This window comes from Protopterus annectens, chromosome 11.part0 (assembly GCF_019279795.1).
Source record: "Protopterus annectens isolate FY-2018-M chromosome 11.part0, PAN1.0, whole genome shotgun sequence".
In the NCBI taxonomy this organism is placed as follows: domain Eukaryota; kingdom Metazoa; phylum Chordata; order Ceratodontiformes; family Protopteridae; genus Protopterus; species Protopterus annectens.
The window spans coordinates 1491669471-1491688691 of NC_056745.1; the positions used below are offsets into that span (position 1 = coordinate 1491669471).

Below are 19221 nucleotides of genomic sequence, written 5' to 3' on the forward strand. Positions count from 1 at the left end.
TAATAACCAGTATAACAGATCAGTGGGCATCCATTATTGTGATTCTCCATTATCTTTATAAAGTACAAAATAGGTATGCAAAAAATTAATTTGTCGATCGTCTGTATTATGCATGGAATGTTATTTTTTTATAATGTATTTATACATGAAAGTGTGAAATAAAATTAAAGTTGCTTGGTTAAAAACTTGAATGTCTTGGAACTTAATTTCAGTGATTCAGATGACACTTGTCATTTGATAGTGTTCTCATATGCAGTATTTGTGTATTTTTGCAGAACTTTCAAAGTGCATCTGGATACATGCTTTTCAACATCTAAAGCTTCCATCTAGTGGTGCGGAAGAAGCAACCTTCTGATGTTTCTGCCCCAGAGCAAAGTGTGGCATCATCAAATCTGCTGACCTTAAAGACAGGTCAGTGACTTTCAGCTGCAATGCCATATTTCTGTTTTTACAAAGCATTTTCTCTTGTGATACTGCCTTGTTTCCAGAGGGTTCACATGTGCTGTTGAAGTATGCAAACTCAGCAAACACGTGGGCCCACATTAATAAAATGTGTGAAACATTCAACATTAATGTCCAATTCTTTTTCATGTGATTAGAAATATGTTTAACAAACGATACAGAACTGTTCGTTCATACCATAGAGTGGTTCATTAGTCTAAAAATAAACAATTCCCGTTTAATACTCTTCCTTTCTTTTGATGTGACTGCATTATAGAATGTAAAACAGTAGGATAAAATTCCTTCTGGGTCATGCCCTGGATCTTTCCCTTCTGATAGTTTGCAGACGAGAAGAATTCTTTATTCTGGCACTTTTCCAACATTTGCCATTCATCACTGTTCAGCAATTTATGAATTTTTTCAGATTCTGAAGTTGTACACTTTCAAATGAATACTTAGAAATAATTGGTCTCCTGAGACGACCAGTTTGGGAACTTGCATTATAAAGCGTTCCTTCAAGGGTACTATTATCTGGCCACTTCTCGATGCTCCTACTGAAGCAGAGATCATTACAAAGACTGATTCTCAGTTAGGGAAAAGATAAGACAGTTTCCCCTCCCCATTTAGTGCATGAGAACTTCATCAAGGACTGCAAGTATATTCAGAGATTTTCCGTTTATGCATATATTACCTCCTCCTTGGTTATAGAAATGAGGGTGCCACTGTATATACTTCACTCTGTGCATCTAATTATTGTCTTTATGCCTTTCTCCATTTAAATAGGTGTTTCTCTGCATGGTGCTTAACAAGCAAGTCAAATAACTGGTTGGACTTGGGAGCTATTTTGTTAAATTTGTGGACTAGTAGACAAATTCTGCAAGGGCAAATGCTATAGTGCTGGAGAAACACCCTTCTACCGTAACTTTTCAGAGGCTGAATACCAGTCTGTGACTGGTCTGTGGATATTCTTTGTTGATGTTCACACCAGTTGGTTGACCTGTTTCTCAGGCCTGTCCTACACTGTTCATAGGTATGTAGGTCCAATACCAGTCTGTGACTGGTCTGTGGATATTCTTTGTTGATGTGCACACCAGTTGGTTGACATGTCTCTCAGGCCTGTCCTACACTGTTCATAGGTAAGTAGGTCCAATGCCAGGCTGATCAGATAGAGGTTTTGCAGCCTAGTCACTAAAATCCACTTAATTTCTTACTTTTGTTATGAGTGCATTTCACTACTTATTCTATGAGTTAGAAGGGCCAGACCATCTGCTTCTTGAAGATGTGTTGGAAAAGCTTGCTAAGGTACTTTGCTTACAGTGATTTGCTCATGTTGCTATGCACGCGGCAGCATTCTGTGAGTCAGGTGCTGTGATCGATTTTCTAGCTTGTCCTTCCTTACTTTTTTGGCCATTTTTAAATGAAAAAAAAAGCTTCATAAACATTTTATTAAACTACAGCCAAAAAAATTGTAGTTTTTCCAGTTGTGATGTTACCATAGAGTAAAGTGAGCGGTGTTCATAGACTTCAGTGGGGCACCTTCGCACATGCCAAGTTGTCACCCCTTGAAATTTATGGACACAGCAGATGTTTTGCTTATGCCTTTGTTACTGAGGTTACATGTCCTTGTTTTTTTTCTCAGTGATGTCAGTGCAAGAAAACCGCAAATTTTAAAACTAATTTTGTATAGGAAAGGGATGACCAAAATGTTTCCTGATAGAGAAAGTGCTGTTTGAGGGTTTATGCCCTGCATGCTGCTGGGCATAAGGTACAGTTAAAAACATTAACAAGTCACTTTTAACATAAAAGGGAATAATATTGTAGAGGCTGGGCTTTTTATCCCATCAAAAGGACCTATTTATCTTGCATTGGAATTTTTGCTTTTGAGCAGGTAATCATGGTGCTTTGTGAATATAGAGGTGGTCATATATAGGACTGGTTCATTCCAGACTTTGTAGGAAATGCAGAAGAGACACAATAAAAAGTCTGTATAAAATAGGAGAGAGAGAGTCCTTTAAGGCCATCTGTATAACACATCACAGCAGCAAAACAGTTCAAAGCCTGGATATGTTTGAAGAGTTTGCCCGTTTTTGGATGTGATTTGATTAATTTTTGCACTCTGTACCGATGGTAGTGTGTTCGTTATATATTGGCATTATCCCTGTGTACTAAGAATCTACCCATTTTATCCTGCTGTGTTTAGTATCAGACTCTCCATCTCCAGCTTGTGACCTACTTTTTTCAGGTATTATATGCACAGATGTAGACTTGTAATATGCTGGTGGAGCGTAAACAACTGAACATAATGTCTTGGAAGTAATATAATTTCTGGTTGCTGCTGCTGTTCTTTTAAGACCAGCTCTGTTCAGAACTCTGCATAAGTGTGTTGTTAGAAACCAGGGAGCAGCATATGTGTTCCTGCTCTCACTGAATCCCAGTTGCGTTATAGTGTAAGGTCTTTATTAACACATTTAGAATGTCATTGTGCATCCTGTTAGCAGCTTTTACTTCCTGAGAGAATTGCTTAAGTATATGTGGTTGATGAATAATTTTCAGAATTCTTTTGGAATTTAATTACCACGTTGATACTGCCTCATCAGAATGCTAAAAATAAGATAACAGAAGGTTAGGACCAACATTAAATGTTAAATGAACATTGTTTATTAGGTGTTAGGATAAGATGAGGCTGTTGACCCGCACTGAGCACTTCCTGTACTGGCTGGCCTGTTACTGCTACAGGAAGATACAGCAGTACCGTGCAAGGCTTTGAACTGGTTGTGAAGCATAAAAGTAGACAAAGGACGATCCACAGCTAACAACTAAAGCAAAAGCAGGTTTCCACCCGGTCGAACGTTTAGCAAACTTAAAGCCTACTTTAAGAAATATTGGACAAATCTGACACTGGTGTCTTTGCATTGACGTGCAAGACATGATGAGAGATGCATCAGCTTAGTTGTGCTCTTCATAGAAGATTTTATTGTAAGGGAACAGAACACACAATGTTAGGGACATAAAATGTTTTTAAGTAAAAACAGCTTTACCCATGTTGTCAATTTTTCTAAGGTCACTCACTGACCTTAGTAAATGTTAAGTATCTGTCCAGCTTACCAGCTGTTCATAAGGTAAAGTCTGACAGCTCACAGGTAAAGTAATAAGAGGGTCACAAGTACTGTGAATTCAGCCTGTTAATGTATTTGAATTTCCATCAGAAAATGATGGTTAGAGTTGTGTCTGGCAGACGGCATAAGAGATTAAAGGTATAAACGTTTAATAAATTGCTTCTTGTGGTACAAGGTCAATTCTCTCATCCTCCATTTGCATGCTGTTTGACCTTGAGCAAGCCACTTAACCAGACAGTGCACCATTTGGGAAAATGGGCTTGTTTCCTTAATATTCTCCTGGAGTGCATGCCTGCTAAGTACCTATGTGCTCTGGATTCAGAGTGTTATCAGAAAAAGGGAGCATATTTAATTTATTGATCCAGTAGGTTAGCTTGTCAACATGGATACCATTTTCTTGACCCCAAGGGGGTAATAAAGGGATATTCTTCAGTGGTCAACTCTGCCTTTTCTATGGCCTGTGACTGTAACACTTTCACTGGAGATCCATTCCCTAGGGTTTACTACTCAGCCAAACCTAGGGGAGATGGTTCTTAACCAAATGCAGAGTACTAGGTCCACTATCCAGTTACTATGGCCACTATTACCAGGCTTGCTTATTCTTGGACACACAACCCTGCAGTTTGAGCCGATGTTACAGGCCAAAAGGCTGAAATGTTAAAGCAAACATTCCTTTAAAAATAGGAATATGTCATTTGAGAAATGTATGTTGGAACACCTGAAGGAGAGAGATGTGTAGTACTAGCTGATGCGGGAAGGTGGAGACAGGTAAGCTAGCAGAGTTCCAGTTTTTCTTACAAGGTTAAGAATCCAATCTTTTTTTGGTGTTGGGTCCTTCAGTCTCCCTTGCTCATGGCCACAGAGTTTAATTAAATCACTTAACCAGATATTGGTCTTGGAATCTTCTTGAAAATAGGCACTTGTGCCCAGTGGGTATTAACTTAGTCACCAAAATTAAATATTTAAATTTAAAAGCAGAGTATTTCTCAATCATTAGAACAGAAATGTAACTAAAAAGGGTAAAAATAAGGCGCAAACAGCATAGTTTAAGAAAAGGAATTGTTAATTAATAAGAACCACAGATAAGTTAACTGCATATTTTTCTACTGCTGCAGTAGATTGTCCGCTTTACTTATTTTCGTGTTTTCCATTAGTCGGCTTTACTTATTTTCGTATTTTCCATTAGTGCACTTTACTTATTTTCATGTTTTCCATTAGTCGGCTTTACTTATTTTCGTGTTTTCCATTAGTCGGCTTTACTTATTTTCGTGTTTTCCATTAGTCGGCTTTACTTATTTTCGTGTTTTCCATTAGTCGGCTTTACTTATTTTCGTGTTTGCCATTACTCGGTTTTACTTATTTTTGTGTTTTCCATTAGTGCACTTTACTTATTTTCGTGTTTTCCATTAGTGCGCTTTACTTATTTTCATGTTTTCCATTAGTGCGCTTTACTTATTTTCATGTTTTCCATTAGTGCGCTTTACTTATTTTCGTGTTTTCCATTAGTGCGCTTTACTTATTTTCGTGTTTTCCATTAGTGCGCTTTACTTATTTTCGTGTTTTCCATTAGTGCGCTTTACTTATTTTCGTGTTTTCCATTAGTGCGCTTTACTTATTTTCGTGTTTTCCATTAGTGCGCTTTACTTATTTTCGTGTTTTCCATTAGTCCACTTTACTTTCCATTAATTTTACTATATTTTTATTATGTTTTCTGCTCAAAAAGTGCAGCATTATTTTTTTTGGATGCACTTCTGCAGAACACATGCATTCTTTAGCTCTGTAACCCTGGCGGCAGTGGGTATGGAAAGCATGCCTTATTGTACATATGTTGGCGTAGCCTTGTCCAAAAGGTGCAAAAAAATCCCAAACCACTTTCTTTACACAGCTCCGTAAGGGATAAGGGAAGAGAAATGTACTAGGTGTACAAATATTTTCATGAAACGCACAGCTTTTGACAGGCTCTTTTGTCTTGCAGGTTCATAACACCGTACTTTTCTTTCCATTTCTAAGTTCACCAAGTCTTTCTGTATCTGAAATGGGTGATGGGGCAAGGGGCAGTCAATGTGCAAGTCAGACCCAGAAATAAAATGATGCAACACATACTTAACATGCTCTGTTTAGTACGTATAATGTAAACAAGGGTAAATTTGCAATTTTTTCTTTCCTGTATCTAGTTAGTCTCTGCTGCTGTTCTAACGTTTTGTACTTGTAATATTTGTACTGTTCTATATCTCATTTTTCAGTTCAGCTGTGATGAAATGCACCCTTTCTCAGAAGTATGTATGCAAATGTATTCATTCCTTCAATGTGCTGTTATTGGTTAGAGACTGTATAGGTTAAGAAAGTCTGAATTTTGTCATAAAAAGTGCAGCTTGGGTAATTCGTCCTGCACAGATGAACATTGTTTATATTTGATCCCACGTGTTTTCTCATATGAACTCGCACTGTATTTTAATATTGTCTGTGTGTGCCACAAGGCCCATTGTAAGGTTAAAAAATGCACATTGTACCTGCGCATGTAGTGGGACCAGAATAAATAAACAAATGGATATTTGCATCATTTTATTAATATGCATATAGGCACCGGTGCTGACGTTACCATTTCCTTTCTGCGTTTCTGACTCGGGTTGACGTTAACGTTCTTACTGTTCGTTCTTAGTTTCTGTCCCCGTGAAGAATGGATTTGTCTGTGAAGAGACCAGGGCCAGCGTTAGTCTGATTGGGCCAGATGGGCATAATAAGGCCCCAAACTTGCCTGAACCGCAGTTGGTCTTTGCTTTGAACATAAATAAATTAAAAATAAAATGGGGGAGGCTCTTCTGTATAAAATGGTAGCACTACAATGCAACAAGCATCTTGTTACAGTTACCTTACCGTGCACTTCACTGCGATCACAAATGTGCAATACCAGTATTTCATGAACAAATGCTGGTATAATGCTTATGCAGCATCAGTAGCTGCCAGTTGCAAACCCTCACAGCTTCAGAAGCAAGGAAAAATAGAAAACATCTTCACCTTGAAGACCATAGGTAACAAAATGACAGTAAGTCATGGCATACTTTAGCTTTTCATATTTTATATAGCTCTAGAAATGCATTTTGATGCAAAACTTATTCTGTTAATTTCTTTTAAGCGAATTAGAGTAATATTTGAAATAAAATGTCTAATTTTGGAGATTTATTTCCCCGCTATTTTTACATTTGTCCACATTTCTTGCATAAAGAAGTTGAGTGTTATTACTGTGGGAACCCCCTGCAGTAAAGCATTTTGTTCTGTATCATAATTTCTGAAGGAATTCTGATGCAGCTTGTCAGTACTGATGTGCTTCCTTTATCACTTTGTGTGTGGTGGAGTTTGTAAAAAAAATCAGTTGTTATAAAGAACAAGATCTTTTTTGGCCCCTGAATTCTGTTTGACACAGTCAGATCATGGAGTGCCACAAATCGGGCCTTGCAGTTGCCAAGGCTTGTCCTATAAGAGAACTTTAAGAAATTCGGCCCCCCTACATAAGCATGATAGGTAACTAAGTATTCACTGGGTACAAGAAGAGGCTCGCTTCCCTTGACACTTATTTCAACTGGTGTTATAAAAAGTCGTAAGGGTTCAGGTCCTCCTTGTGCTACCCATTTTTTAGTAACGTTGTCAGCACGAAACAGTTACCAAGCCTCAAGACAAAGTGAATCCTAAATAGTAATTATTGGAGACCATGAGCTACTTCAATAGGTTTTTAGTGTTTGCTGAGAAAGTTTGAAAAAAAAAATCTGTCTTCGCTAGAATGTTTGAGTGTGACTGCCCCTTCCCAAGGTTGTCTTTGTTCCTTCCACCCCTGATTTTCAAATTAAAAAAAAACAAACGCAAACTCTTTAGATGAGCCCCTTATAGTGTTAAAAGCAAGCCACAAGTCTTTGACATGGAGTTTCATAGAGGAAAGGTCATATCACTCCCCACAGCAGTGTGGCCCTGGGTTTTTCCTCCATTACACATCCCATTACTATCCATTACATCCATATGCTTCATATCCCATTACTATCCTTCATTGCATCCATACGTTTCACATCCCATAACTATCCTTCATTGCATCCATATGCTTCACATCCCATAACTATCCTTCATTATGTCAATATGCTTCACATCCCATAACTATCCTTCATTACGTCCATATGCTTCACATCACATAACTATCCTTCATTACGTCCATATGCTTCACATCCCATTACTATCCTTCATTACGTCCATATGCTTCACATCCCATTACTATCCTTCATTACGTCCATATGCTTCACATCCCATTACTATCCTTCATTACGTCCATATGCTTCACATCCCATAACTACACTCATTTTATTTGCTGGGTGTTCATATCTTTTGCCTGACTGAAAATGCATTTGGAACCATTTGTTAGAATATAAGGTGGTCATTTTTTCCCTGCCTCAATATGCTACTTCTGGTTATGTCAACAACTTTTAAGTATTTCTTCAGTGAGTGGTGAGACTAACTCGGTTCTTTATAATATTTACCACTCTATTCCATTTAATTGCATTTCCATGAAGCATGCTTTTTCCTTGTATCTAAATATAATTTATTTCTGCACAGTAACAGTTTGATTGCATGGTCTTCTCTAGTGTCCTTACTATTGTGTTTTGATCAGATATTTATTATATTCCCATATGTAGTAACAGAAAACATCAAAAGTTGAAGCTCAAGTCTTTTAACTTCCTTTTTTGCCTGGTTACTGTTGTTTTTTCATAGTCCATCCTTTCTGCCTTTACCTGAGTGTTCATACATGCGTATTTCATATTTATATGAGCTCATGAAGTATTGAATTACATTCTTATCGGCTTCCTAGTATGGATGTTTCATGCATGATGTACCCATCTATGTTGTTCTACTCTTACTACCCCCCTTCACTCCTTACTCCCATCTTTCTTTTTTAATAGCTTCATGCAGACTTCCTTGTTTTTATGCATATGCCTCCCCAGGTGCATTTTGACCAGCTTCCCTCTGTATGCATGTATCCTGAGGTTCTGGTTCAGTCAGAACTTTTTCTTCAAAAATGAATAAGTATTCATGCACCACTTACTGTTGCAAGTGACCACGTACTGCATCCCTCTAACCTTTAGTTACACTTTGGTATACTGTTACCATTCAAAATGCAGATGACGGAGAGCTTGCAATCTTTCTGTACCACATTGGATTTGTATAACTTTTTTAGCTTTACCATTGCCAACAATAAACATTTAGTAGCATTCTTCTGCTATTCCAAGTTTAGTGTGCATATTTAAAGGTTATCTGAAGGTGTACATTTTTCTTGCTTTGATTCTTGCGTCTTCATCCTTCTCGCACATTAGACCGTTGTGCGTTCATTTTGCTGTCATGGGTTTACAGTGCTACTTCTGCTTGCAATTTGTGATTCATGGTCATGGAGACCAGCTTAGTTTCACAGATTCCGGTTTCCATCTTTACTGAGGGGGTTGTTAGAGTCCAATACTGGCCCATTTCTCACTGCTTCTCTCTCTGCACTGAGGAAGTGCACAGGCAATGCCACCAATAATTAAGACTTGGATCCAGGTTGACTTGGGACGGGATATATCAGGACACTAGTGTCTGCATGCAGTTAGGATGCTTAATACCTACACCTTTAATGACACTATCAGCATCCATATAATGACATTAATTTCTAGAGTCCACATCTATCAGCCTTTCCATCAAGCAAAAATATTACTTGCAGTAGCTTCCTCCCCTTTATAAATAGTTTCACCTTTTGACCTTCACACCGCAGCTGTAGATGTTGTTTTTTGGGGAGATCTCCCTGCTCTTCAGTTACCAAGAAAGCCATCCAGACGCTTCTGTTGCTGTTGCTAGTCTTCATCAGCAAACAAGGGATATTAAACTTCCTCGTGCAGGTTTGAAGAGCAGTATTGGGTGTGGGTCTTAAATCACATATACAAATTATCATTCTGAGTGATTGTTTTGTTTATAGGAAATCTGACACAACAGTGGATTGCCAACTTTATGCAGGATTCACTAGAAAAACTCATAGAAGTAGAGAAGCCCTATTTATAGAGTGTAGCCAGAGCAAAAGAAATTACATGCCATGGTGCAGTAAATTCCAGGCAGTTGTCTATCTTTTTGAAAGAAGTCATGAAGAAAGTGCACCAACATAAGAGCTTTGAAGGTGAGAAAGCATTCAGAATAGATGCTATAGAAAAGATAAGTAACCTAGCTATAATGCAAGGACATGAGGCCATCTTAATCAGTGTCTGTTTTCCTGTGCTTGGTGGGGGTGCTTGATATGTCTGCAGGCCTCTAACTACTTTGGAGGCAGACATCCAAGTAGCTGTTATCATACCCTGTCAGAGTGAGTACCAAGGAAATAGTAAACTGCAATCATCTGTCATTTGAACGGTGGACCTCCAGCCATTCCGTTGCTGACTCCCTGGGGTCGGTGACATGATGAAGAAGAGGGAGCACAGCGTTGTGGATCAGAGCAGTTTGCATTTTCTCAACACCATGGAAAATTCACTTCCCTGAGAAAATGGGACCAAGTGAAGTGGCCCCTCACATGGGCAGGTACACACTCTGCTTGTTCAACATTTGATGTGCTTAACTGAGGAAGTCTTTATACAGCGACATGCATTCACTAGCTGATGACTAGTCCCCACTCCCCTCTCATCACTAGCTAATGTCCAGTCCCCACTCCCCTCTCATCACTAGCTAATGTCCAGTCCCCACTCCTCTCTCATCACCAGCTGATGTCCAGACCCCACTCACCTGTCACCACCAGCTGGTGTCCCATCCCCACTTGCTGATTTTCTGCAAGTGAAGTATCTTTTGGGTATGCCTTCATGAAGATAGGGGAACATATTAAATGGGAAAGAAAAGTATATAATGGGAAAGCGAGAGAGAGAGATACTTCAGTCTCCTCAGGGTTGAGAAGCCTAATCTCACAGCAATCCCAAGTCTGAGAGAGCTTTGACTGCTTGGCAGCATTTCTACAACCAAACTTCAAAGCTCCTGCATCCAAGAAACCACATAGTTTCTGTAGAGTGCAGCAGATTCACCAGTACCTATACAAAAAATTGTATTGTGACCTTGTAGATGTTCGTGTTTCACTGTTGCAGTCATTACACTTGGATTATCCTGCTGGCAGGCTACCCAAAGTCGGCCTGAATTCCAAAGTCTAGGTCCGGTGTCGGTTGCTGTCACCTCTTCCCTGCCGTCAGTGCACCAGGGGTATAAAAGATGCAGCCGATGCCATTTTCTTCAGTCTTTCTTGCCGCGCAGTGCCTGAAGCAAAAGCAGTTAGCAAGTGCCGGTCGGCCGACTCCTGAGATTTTCAAAAACTAATTTCAGATCTGAAGCCTTCATTAAAGCTAAGTACCCCATTGGGGAAACTTTTTTCTTGCTCCAGTCCGAGGTCAGAAAAAGTTAACAATTGTATTTCTTGTGGGAAGCAAATACCTCATAAGGATTTTCATTACTGTATTCCTTGCCTAGGCCCTGATCATAACATTGCTAGCTGTCAGTTTTGTGCTAGATTTAACAAATGCACTATTAAGCGGCAGTTTGACTTTGCCTTTCATTACTTTGGCCGCAGATTCAATTATATAATGCCGTCGGAACAGCCGATGACTGGAGTTTATTAAAAGCGCAAGGAAAAAGGAAAGGACAAGCATCCGAGGTCCAAAACCGACGAGGCTTCCACTAAGCCAGTTGCCGGTTCGCCGGTTCTCAGTGAGGTGCTTTTGCAGCCCGTGGCACCCGCTACTTCCGAGCCACAGGCCGCTGATGACTCCCACGTAGAGCCAGCTAGGCCTCTGGATACTCAAGGTATTGGACACTCTGAAACTATTCCCTCAGATGGGTCTGGAGCCACTGAGCAGGCATCGGATTATGAGGGTGTTTTCAGACCTACACAGTTGTATGTAAAGCCTACTTCAGCTTCCAAATCAAAGACTAAAGCAGTTCTAAAGACAAAGAAACAAGTACAGCATTCTTCTGGACAGACTACCATGCCTAAAAAACAGATGCTCAAAATGGTTGAAGACCTAATCACCTTGATCAGGGGTTCCCATCCCCCTCCAGACAAGAGGCCTAGGCAAGAGACAGAATATGAATCTTCAGATCAGGTTTCCATTTCCTCTGATTCCTCTTCTGAACAAGGATACTCTCTTCCTCGTTATGAGGATTCTGATGCTGAAGAATCTATCCCTTCAGCTTCACCGCCTGAGGATTATTCTTTTGGGGAAACCCTGCATACCATGAAGGAGCACTTCCACTGGGAGAGTCAAGACTATTCAGAATCTAAGAAAAAACTTAGATATTTCCTTTTATTACCTCAGCACAGGCCTTTGGCTATTCCTCCTGTGTTAGACATTGTAGATGATGTATTTTCAGAGTCCGGACTTTCTCCTGACTCTTTACCTCCTGCTCCTGTTAAACCAGACAGATACTACAGGGTTCCAGATTCACATAAATTTCTTTATAAAAACCCTGCTGCTGACCCAGAAACTATTTCTCAGGGTCCCAAAGGGATCAAGGCTTCTACTGCAAAAAACCCTGTCCCCTCTGCTAGAGATTCAAGGGCACTAGACAGATGGGGGGAAAAAGGTCTACACTTCTGCTACTTTGGCTGTAAGGGCTTTAAATTGTCAACTTCATATGATTAAATATCAGAAATATTTAATGTCAATGCTAAAACAGAAAATGTTATAAAATTCTGATTGTGCATAAAATAAGGAAATGCAGGATTTATTGCATGCAACTGAACAAGTGAGAAAGCATACATTGCAATGTGGTTTTGATTCTCTGGAGGCCTCTTGCAGGGCTGCAGTTACAGGTTCTGTCATTAGGAGGCATGCTTGGTTAAAGGAACAGAATCTGCCTGATCATGTTAAAGCAAAGTTATTAGATGCTCCATTACAGCATGATACATTATTTGGTGTTAAAGCAGAGGAGGTGTTGAAGAAAACGGAGGACAAAGCGAAATCTATGCAAACTGTAAAGGATTTCTTACAGGTACAGCCACCCAGATTTAGCAGAAACTGTCCGACAAAGAATTGGTCCTTTCCAGTGTCGGACAGGCCACAAAGAGGCAGATACAGATGCCCCAGAGGCAGATCCCAGCCCCAGGGCTCATACAGGCCTAAACAGTGGGACACTTCTACCTCCAAAAGTGGAGAAGACAAAACACAGCCATACAGGAAGCAGTCCCAATGACTTTCCTCTGCCAGCACCAAGCACTTTTCTTTTGGCAGCCCCCTTAGGGGGAAAACTAGCACTTTTCTCTCAAAATTGGCACATGATCACCCAGGACAAATGGGTCTTGAATATAGTGTCCCAGGGCTACAGGTTCCACTTTCACACCCTGCCAAGGTCAAAAGGTATGCCAAACCTGCCACGCAATCAATGGGCAGAGGCACAAAATTCTTCCCTCATGGATATGAGGGCCATTCAGCAAGTGCCACAGCAAGAGCAGGGACAAGGATTGTACTCAAGACTTTTCTTGGTACCCAGAAAAGACAAAGCCTGGAGACCCATACTGGACCTGTCAATTCTAAATACATTTCTGGACGTTCCAAAATTCAAAATGTTGACTTTGCAGCAGCTTCTGCCCATGCTGGGCAAGAAGGCTTGGCTTGTAACTTTGGACCTCAAAGCAGCATACCTGCATATTCCAGTCAGACAGTCTTGCAGAAGATGCCCCAGATTCATAGCTGGCTCAATGCACTACCAATTCTCTACACTGCCCTTTGGCTTATCTACTGCGCCCAGGGTCTTTACAAAATGCCTGGCACCGGTAATTGCATGTTGCAGACAAAGAGGAATTCAAATATATCCTTACTTGGACGACTGCCTTATTCAAGCAGAGAACAAGGACATTCTACTAAGGCATCTGGCGTTTGTAAAAAGATTACTAATTTGCCTAGGGTACACTGTAAATGAAAAGAAATCAAAACTAGTACCCTCTCAAGAGATAATATTCCAGGGTGCAAGCTTAAATACAACTGCCCAAATGGCTTATCTCACGCCAGACAAACAAAGGCAACTGATTTCTTACTTCAAAATGTTGGTAACAAAAACCCAGTTATCTGCAAGAAAAATGCTGCAGGTTTTGGGCTTCATGGCATCCTGCATTCTGCTAATTCCATATGCCAGACTGCATATGAGGAAACTACAGTGGCATCTAAAACGTGTTTGGACTCAACATTGCAACAGCCTGGAGACAGCAACTACCCTCATTCCCTGCCTGCAACAGGAGTTTCGATGGTGGGCACAGGCCTGTCACCACAACAAGGGACAGCCATTCACCCTACCCACAGCCAGGCAGACAATAACAACAGATGCTTCAGATTATGCCTGGGGGGTCCACATGGCAGGAAAATGTATTCAGGGCACATGGCCCACAAGCCAAAGTCACCTTCATTTCAATCAAAAAGAGATGCTGGCTGTTCAGAATGCTCTGACAGCTTTCAAGGATCTACTCCATCTAGGACAACTACTGATAAAGACGGACAATACTACAGTCATGTGGTACATAAGCAAGGGGGCACACATTCCTACCCCCTCTGCAGACAAGCCATGACCTTGTGGAACACAGCATTGACTTATCACATACAACTGCAAGCACAATTCCTGCCAGGAAAGAAAAATACTCTGGCAAACGAACTAAGCAGAAACCTCAAGGATTCCCACGAGTGGAAACTGGATCCACAAGTCTTCAGCATGATAATAAAGAAATGGGTATGCCCAGACATAGATCTATTTGCATCCCCTCACAACTGCCAACTACAGAGATTCTACACAAGGACTTTTCATAAGCAAGCAAGCATGGAAAGTGGATGCTCTATCATTCAGCTGGAAAATACTAACAGTATATGCCTTTCCTCCTCTGCCTCTCCTCCCCAAGGTACTCCTAAAGGTCAGACAAGAGAAGCCAAAAATGATTCTGATTGCTCCAGACTGGCCCCGCCAGCACTGGTACCCAATCCTAAAGAGCTTGTCTCAAGGCCCAGCCTGGACATCGCCTCTAATTCCTCGCTTACTGACCCAACAAAACAATCAGATCCTGCACAGCCAACTCAGAACCCTAAATCTGGCAGCATGGCAGATAATGTAGCCATTCAGAACACACCTCTCTCTAAAGCAGTGTTGGATGTTATTCTGGAGGCCAGGAGGCCCGGTACCAAGAAATCTTATGCTGAAAAATGGAAAAGATTCTGTGCTTGGAACCCAGCACAAGGAATTGACACTTTTGCTCCAAATATTCCTCAGATTTTACAATATCTAACTGAGATGCTGGACAAAGTCCTAGCCTTTTCATCAATCAAAATCCATGCCTCTGCCATTTCAGCTCATTATAATACGGATCCAACAATTTTTTCACATCTGCTGCTAAGACAGTACTTCAGAGGGGCCAAAAACATAACACCTCCAAGGAGAGCACCAATACCTGCATGGGACTTCAATTATGTCTTGGAAAAACTCACACTGCCTCCTTTTGAGCCAGCCAATACAGCTGAAATGAAGTTCTTATCTTGGAAAACAGCTCTGCTACTAGCAATAACCTCTGCAAGATGAGTCTCAGAGTTACAGGCAATCATGGCTGTGGAACCTTTTATCATTTTCCATCCAGACAGGGTTTCTCTGAGGACGAACCCGACATTTATGCCTAAGGTAATGTCCAGTGTGGTTTTTAACCAAACCATCCATTTGCCTACCTTTTATCCAAACCCACAGAATAAGGGTGAGAGACTCCTGCATTCTTTGGACATACACAGACAGCTACGCTTCTACTTGGACAGAACTAAAGCTTCCAGAAAGACTGAGCAACTATTAGTAGCATATGCTGCAGCATCACAGGGAAAGGCTATTTCAAAGCAGATAGGCCACTGCATTCGTTTATGCTATTTTCAACATGGCAAGCCAGTGCCTAAAGGTGTTAGGCCTCACTCAACCAGAGCAGCAGCCACTTCAGCAACCTTCCTCAGAGAAGTACCAACCAAAGACATTTTAGAGGCTGCAACTAAAGTTCATTGCACACTTTTACCAAGCACTACCACTTACCTCTCTACTCTAAATCCAGAGCAGGCTTTGCCACTGCAGTTCTGCAGGGCCTTATAGCCTCTCCTAATCCAATTTAGATCCAGCCACCCAACCTCAGCTTTGGGATTCTACCCAAGTGTAATGACTGCAACAGTGAAACACGATGAACATAGTACAGTTGCGTACCTACCATAAATATAGATGTTTGAGTGTATTCACTGTTGCAGTCCAGGTTACCCACCCACCATCCCCCTTTTTTCTTTGCTGGGACTTATCTGTACCTCTCTAACCTATACAACCTATGTGGTGTATTTGCTTGTAGATGAAGGTAATGTCTATTTTTGTGCATGCATACTTATTGGCATAATTTTCAGCCTACCAATTTGGGGGCACCTGACATCTGGGGCAAGAAAAACTGAAGAAAATGGCATCTGCTGCATCTTTTATACCCCTGGCGCACTGCCATCAGGGAAGAGGTGACAGCAACCGGCGCCGGACCTAGACGTTGGAATTCAGGCCGACTGCGGGTAGCCTGCCAGCAGGATAACCCAAGTGTAATGACTGCAACAGTGAATACACTCGAACATCTACATTTATGGTAGGTACACAACTGTACTTTTTGTCTGTAGAGGTACACAAGTGCTGGTAGCTTGTTGCATGCCAGGGCTTCAATATATCTAGTGCAGAGTGAGGGAACTTAAGCTCTTGAAAACTGCATGGGATGTAACTAACGGACACTGCAGCACAAATCTATTTGAGCAGCCAGTGTATAGTAAGTTACCTACACTGTTGTACTTCCTAGTGGTGCTTCATAGATATTTTGAAAGACTTTGGCAGCATAATTAGATAAGATGAGCTTGGGGAGGATATTCTGCAGGAACTTTTCTTACTTTTCACTATGTCAGAAGAGAGGTGGGCTTCATTGTGGGTGGAGTAGGTTTCAAGTTAGGATGTTAGATACATCCTTAAAGATTTATTGTATTGAGTAAACTAATAAATTTCTGCCACCTGACAGTGCTAGTGAATGCCAGTTAATGGAGCAACAGCCTACAAAGCAGGTATTGTGTTGTATTGCTCTGTTCCCTGCCACTTCATTGATTCATTTACCGTGGTGTCACTGCTACTTATGTCTTAACCTGTGATGTTAGAGGATGTGATGATTGGATAGGCTGAGGTACTCCACGTGGCTCATCCAGTGTGTGAGCAGTAACTCTGGGTACAGTGTACCCAACGCATTTTCATCATGCCGAATGGAATGTATGGACCCAGTAGGCGAGTACTTTGGGGGCTAGGTGAATAAAACGATTTTATATGCATCCCTTCATGCATAGGGAATTCACAAAATGGAATTAAATACTTTTAACCTTTAAAACTAATGTAGAACAGCATTAAAGTGATTAGAAATTACTTGTAAAAATTTATGACATGGTAATTGCTCCTTCTGGTTAAAGGTGGTATCACTGTGATGGATGGAAAATCAGAGGAGTTTTATATCTATGTATGTATCTGTATTTGTTGAGTGCTAGAGAACAGATTCCATCTGAATTGTTTGCTTAAAAGATTCAAGTTTGCATGGTTTTGTAGTTGTGCAGCTGTAACAGAACTTGGCAGAACAATAAAAATATATAGAGTAATGATCCTACACATTAGAGTGTGGTGGTTAATATGCCATAATAAATGCCCAGTTTGTGTGCCAACTAAGCAACTGTTTCTGCCAGTCTGTGATATAAAGTGCATCATTCTAGTAACATCTAGTAAGTGAATATTTTTTGGAAACTTCAAAAATGTAAACTGCTTGGCTCACTCACAGGTATAGCTAGCTATTTTTGTGTCTGGTGCACCCCTCAACTTACACTGAGGGATCTCCTCAGACTTTGAGTAGAAAAAAATAAATACATAAATAGAAAAGCTCTCTTCTCTTTTTAAACTGTAACAAACTGCTTGCTACATTTGTAGCTAGAAGATTCTACAGTTTATGCCACAAATAGAGCGGTACTTCCATCAGCGAATATAAGTATATGCCAGTATACCTGAAAACCAGTAGGAATCTTGTCAGTTGTTACCGTAACACTTTGTGCCAGTAGTGGCTGCCCCCTTCTCTCCTCCCACCCAGCTACACCTCTGAGCTCAGCATTCATTCGCTGCTTTAATTTATGGTTTACAGACAGTTTTTGCAGGACCGTATGTATATGTAAATTAGGTGTGCCTTGTAACCCTGAAGAGTGCTGATGACCACTTCTACTCTGAGGAACTTTTCCATATCGCTGCATGTCATCAGGAAAGGCTGGCATAGCTCCTCATGTTTCTCCAGTCAGAGGTTTCAGTTAGTAAATTGTACAGGCTTGGTATTATGAGCGGCATCCGTCAGATGAAGCCACTTACAAATCTGCTGGACATTTTAATAAATAAAATGAACTGATTGTCAGATTGGTTTGGAGCATATGGTCACTGACAGTTTTTTGTTTTCTTCTGAGTAGTTGTCAGGCACTGAATAAAATGGCAGGACATTTGATTTCTGAATAGTTTTGGAGTATTTTATTTTGCCAAATTAAGAAGCACACTTAATTTTATCTTGTATGTTGTGTTGATGTGTTTACCTCCTGTGCGACACTCTAGGCTGATTTATTTATTTAATTTTGGTGGATTAATTTGATTTAGTGTAATGTACAACATTTAAATTTAGAATGATGCCTATCTGTTGTGTAGAAAACAGTTCTGATGATGCTTAGTTAATGTAGCAAAACTGAGTTGTAACAAGCAAGACATTACCGACAGAGGCGGGTTATTCAAGTACTGGTCTACAAACAGTTGTAGTTTGACCTAGAGGGGAAAGGAGTAAAAGTAATGCACATATTAGACACTCCGTGATTTGTAAGGGTTTAAAGAATCGTTCTTTGATCTGGAAAAGTACCAGTTGCTTTTGAGGAGTGAAGTGGGAAAATCACTTAAGAGGAGAGAGCTTGTTTGGCAACTTTGTTTAAATGTCACTAGTTCTAGAATTTATGAGCATATTTCTGTTATTACTGTGCTAAAAACAGAACTTCCAAACTTGGAGCTAATATTTGACTTCACACGTATGTTTCTGGTATTTTAACACACATTCATTTTAATAATGTCTGTTTAATTCACTTTTATGATGTCACTTCATTTCCTGTATATAAGGAAGTTACCATTAATACTTCAATCAGAGTAAATCTGCTCAGTATCTTGGAATTTGAATCTAGTTCTTCTGGCGGTGCTTTTTAAATCTAGGAGTCTCAGGTTTTCTTTGTTATCAGTGCTGGAACGTGTGTACCTTGTTGCAACATCTCACTTTAGATGTTATTTCCAGAGAAGCAATACTTTGACACAGTTCTGTCCCTTCAACATCTCCTATTTGTTACAGATGAGGTTTAGCTTTCTAGATCAGTTAATTCTGATGTTGGTTCTGCAGATGTGCAACAGGTCTGTCAAGTGGGATCAGAAGATGCTTTATTGGCCTGACATAGCCTCTCAGCAGTCTGTAGGAGACTGAGTACATGGTTAACACTTTGGCAATCTATGTAGGAGGTGTTTGTTTTGTATTTTTTTTTTTTTTTTTGTGAGGTCCCTTTGTATACACTCCAGTTGTTGCATATGC

The 19221-nt window shown here is 40.4% G+C and overlaps 1 long non-coding RNA gene across 1 annotated transcript in view; it reads left to right on the top strand.

The window, feature by feature from the left end:
• Positions 1–272: 272 nt before the first annotated feature.
• Positions 273–19221, top strand: part of LOC122815933 — an 820199-nt gene continuing 801250 nt past the window's right edge. The window contains exon 1 of the long non-coding RNA XR_006367016.1: positions 273–411. This is a non-coding gene — a long non-coding RNA (uncharacterized LOC122815933). The remainder of the gene's footprint in view (positions 412–19221) is intronic.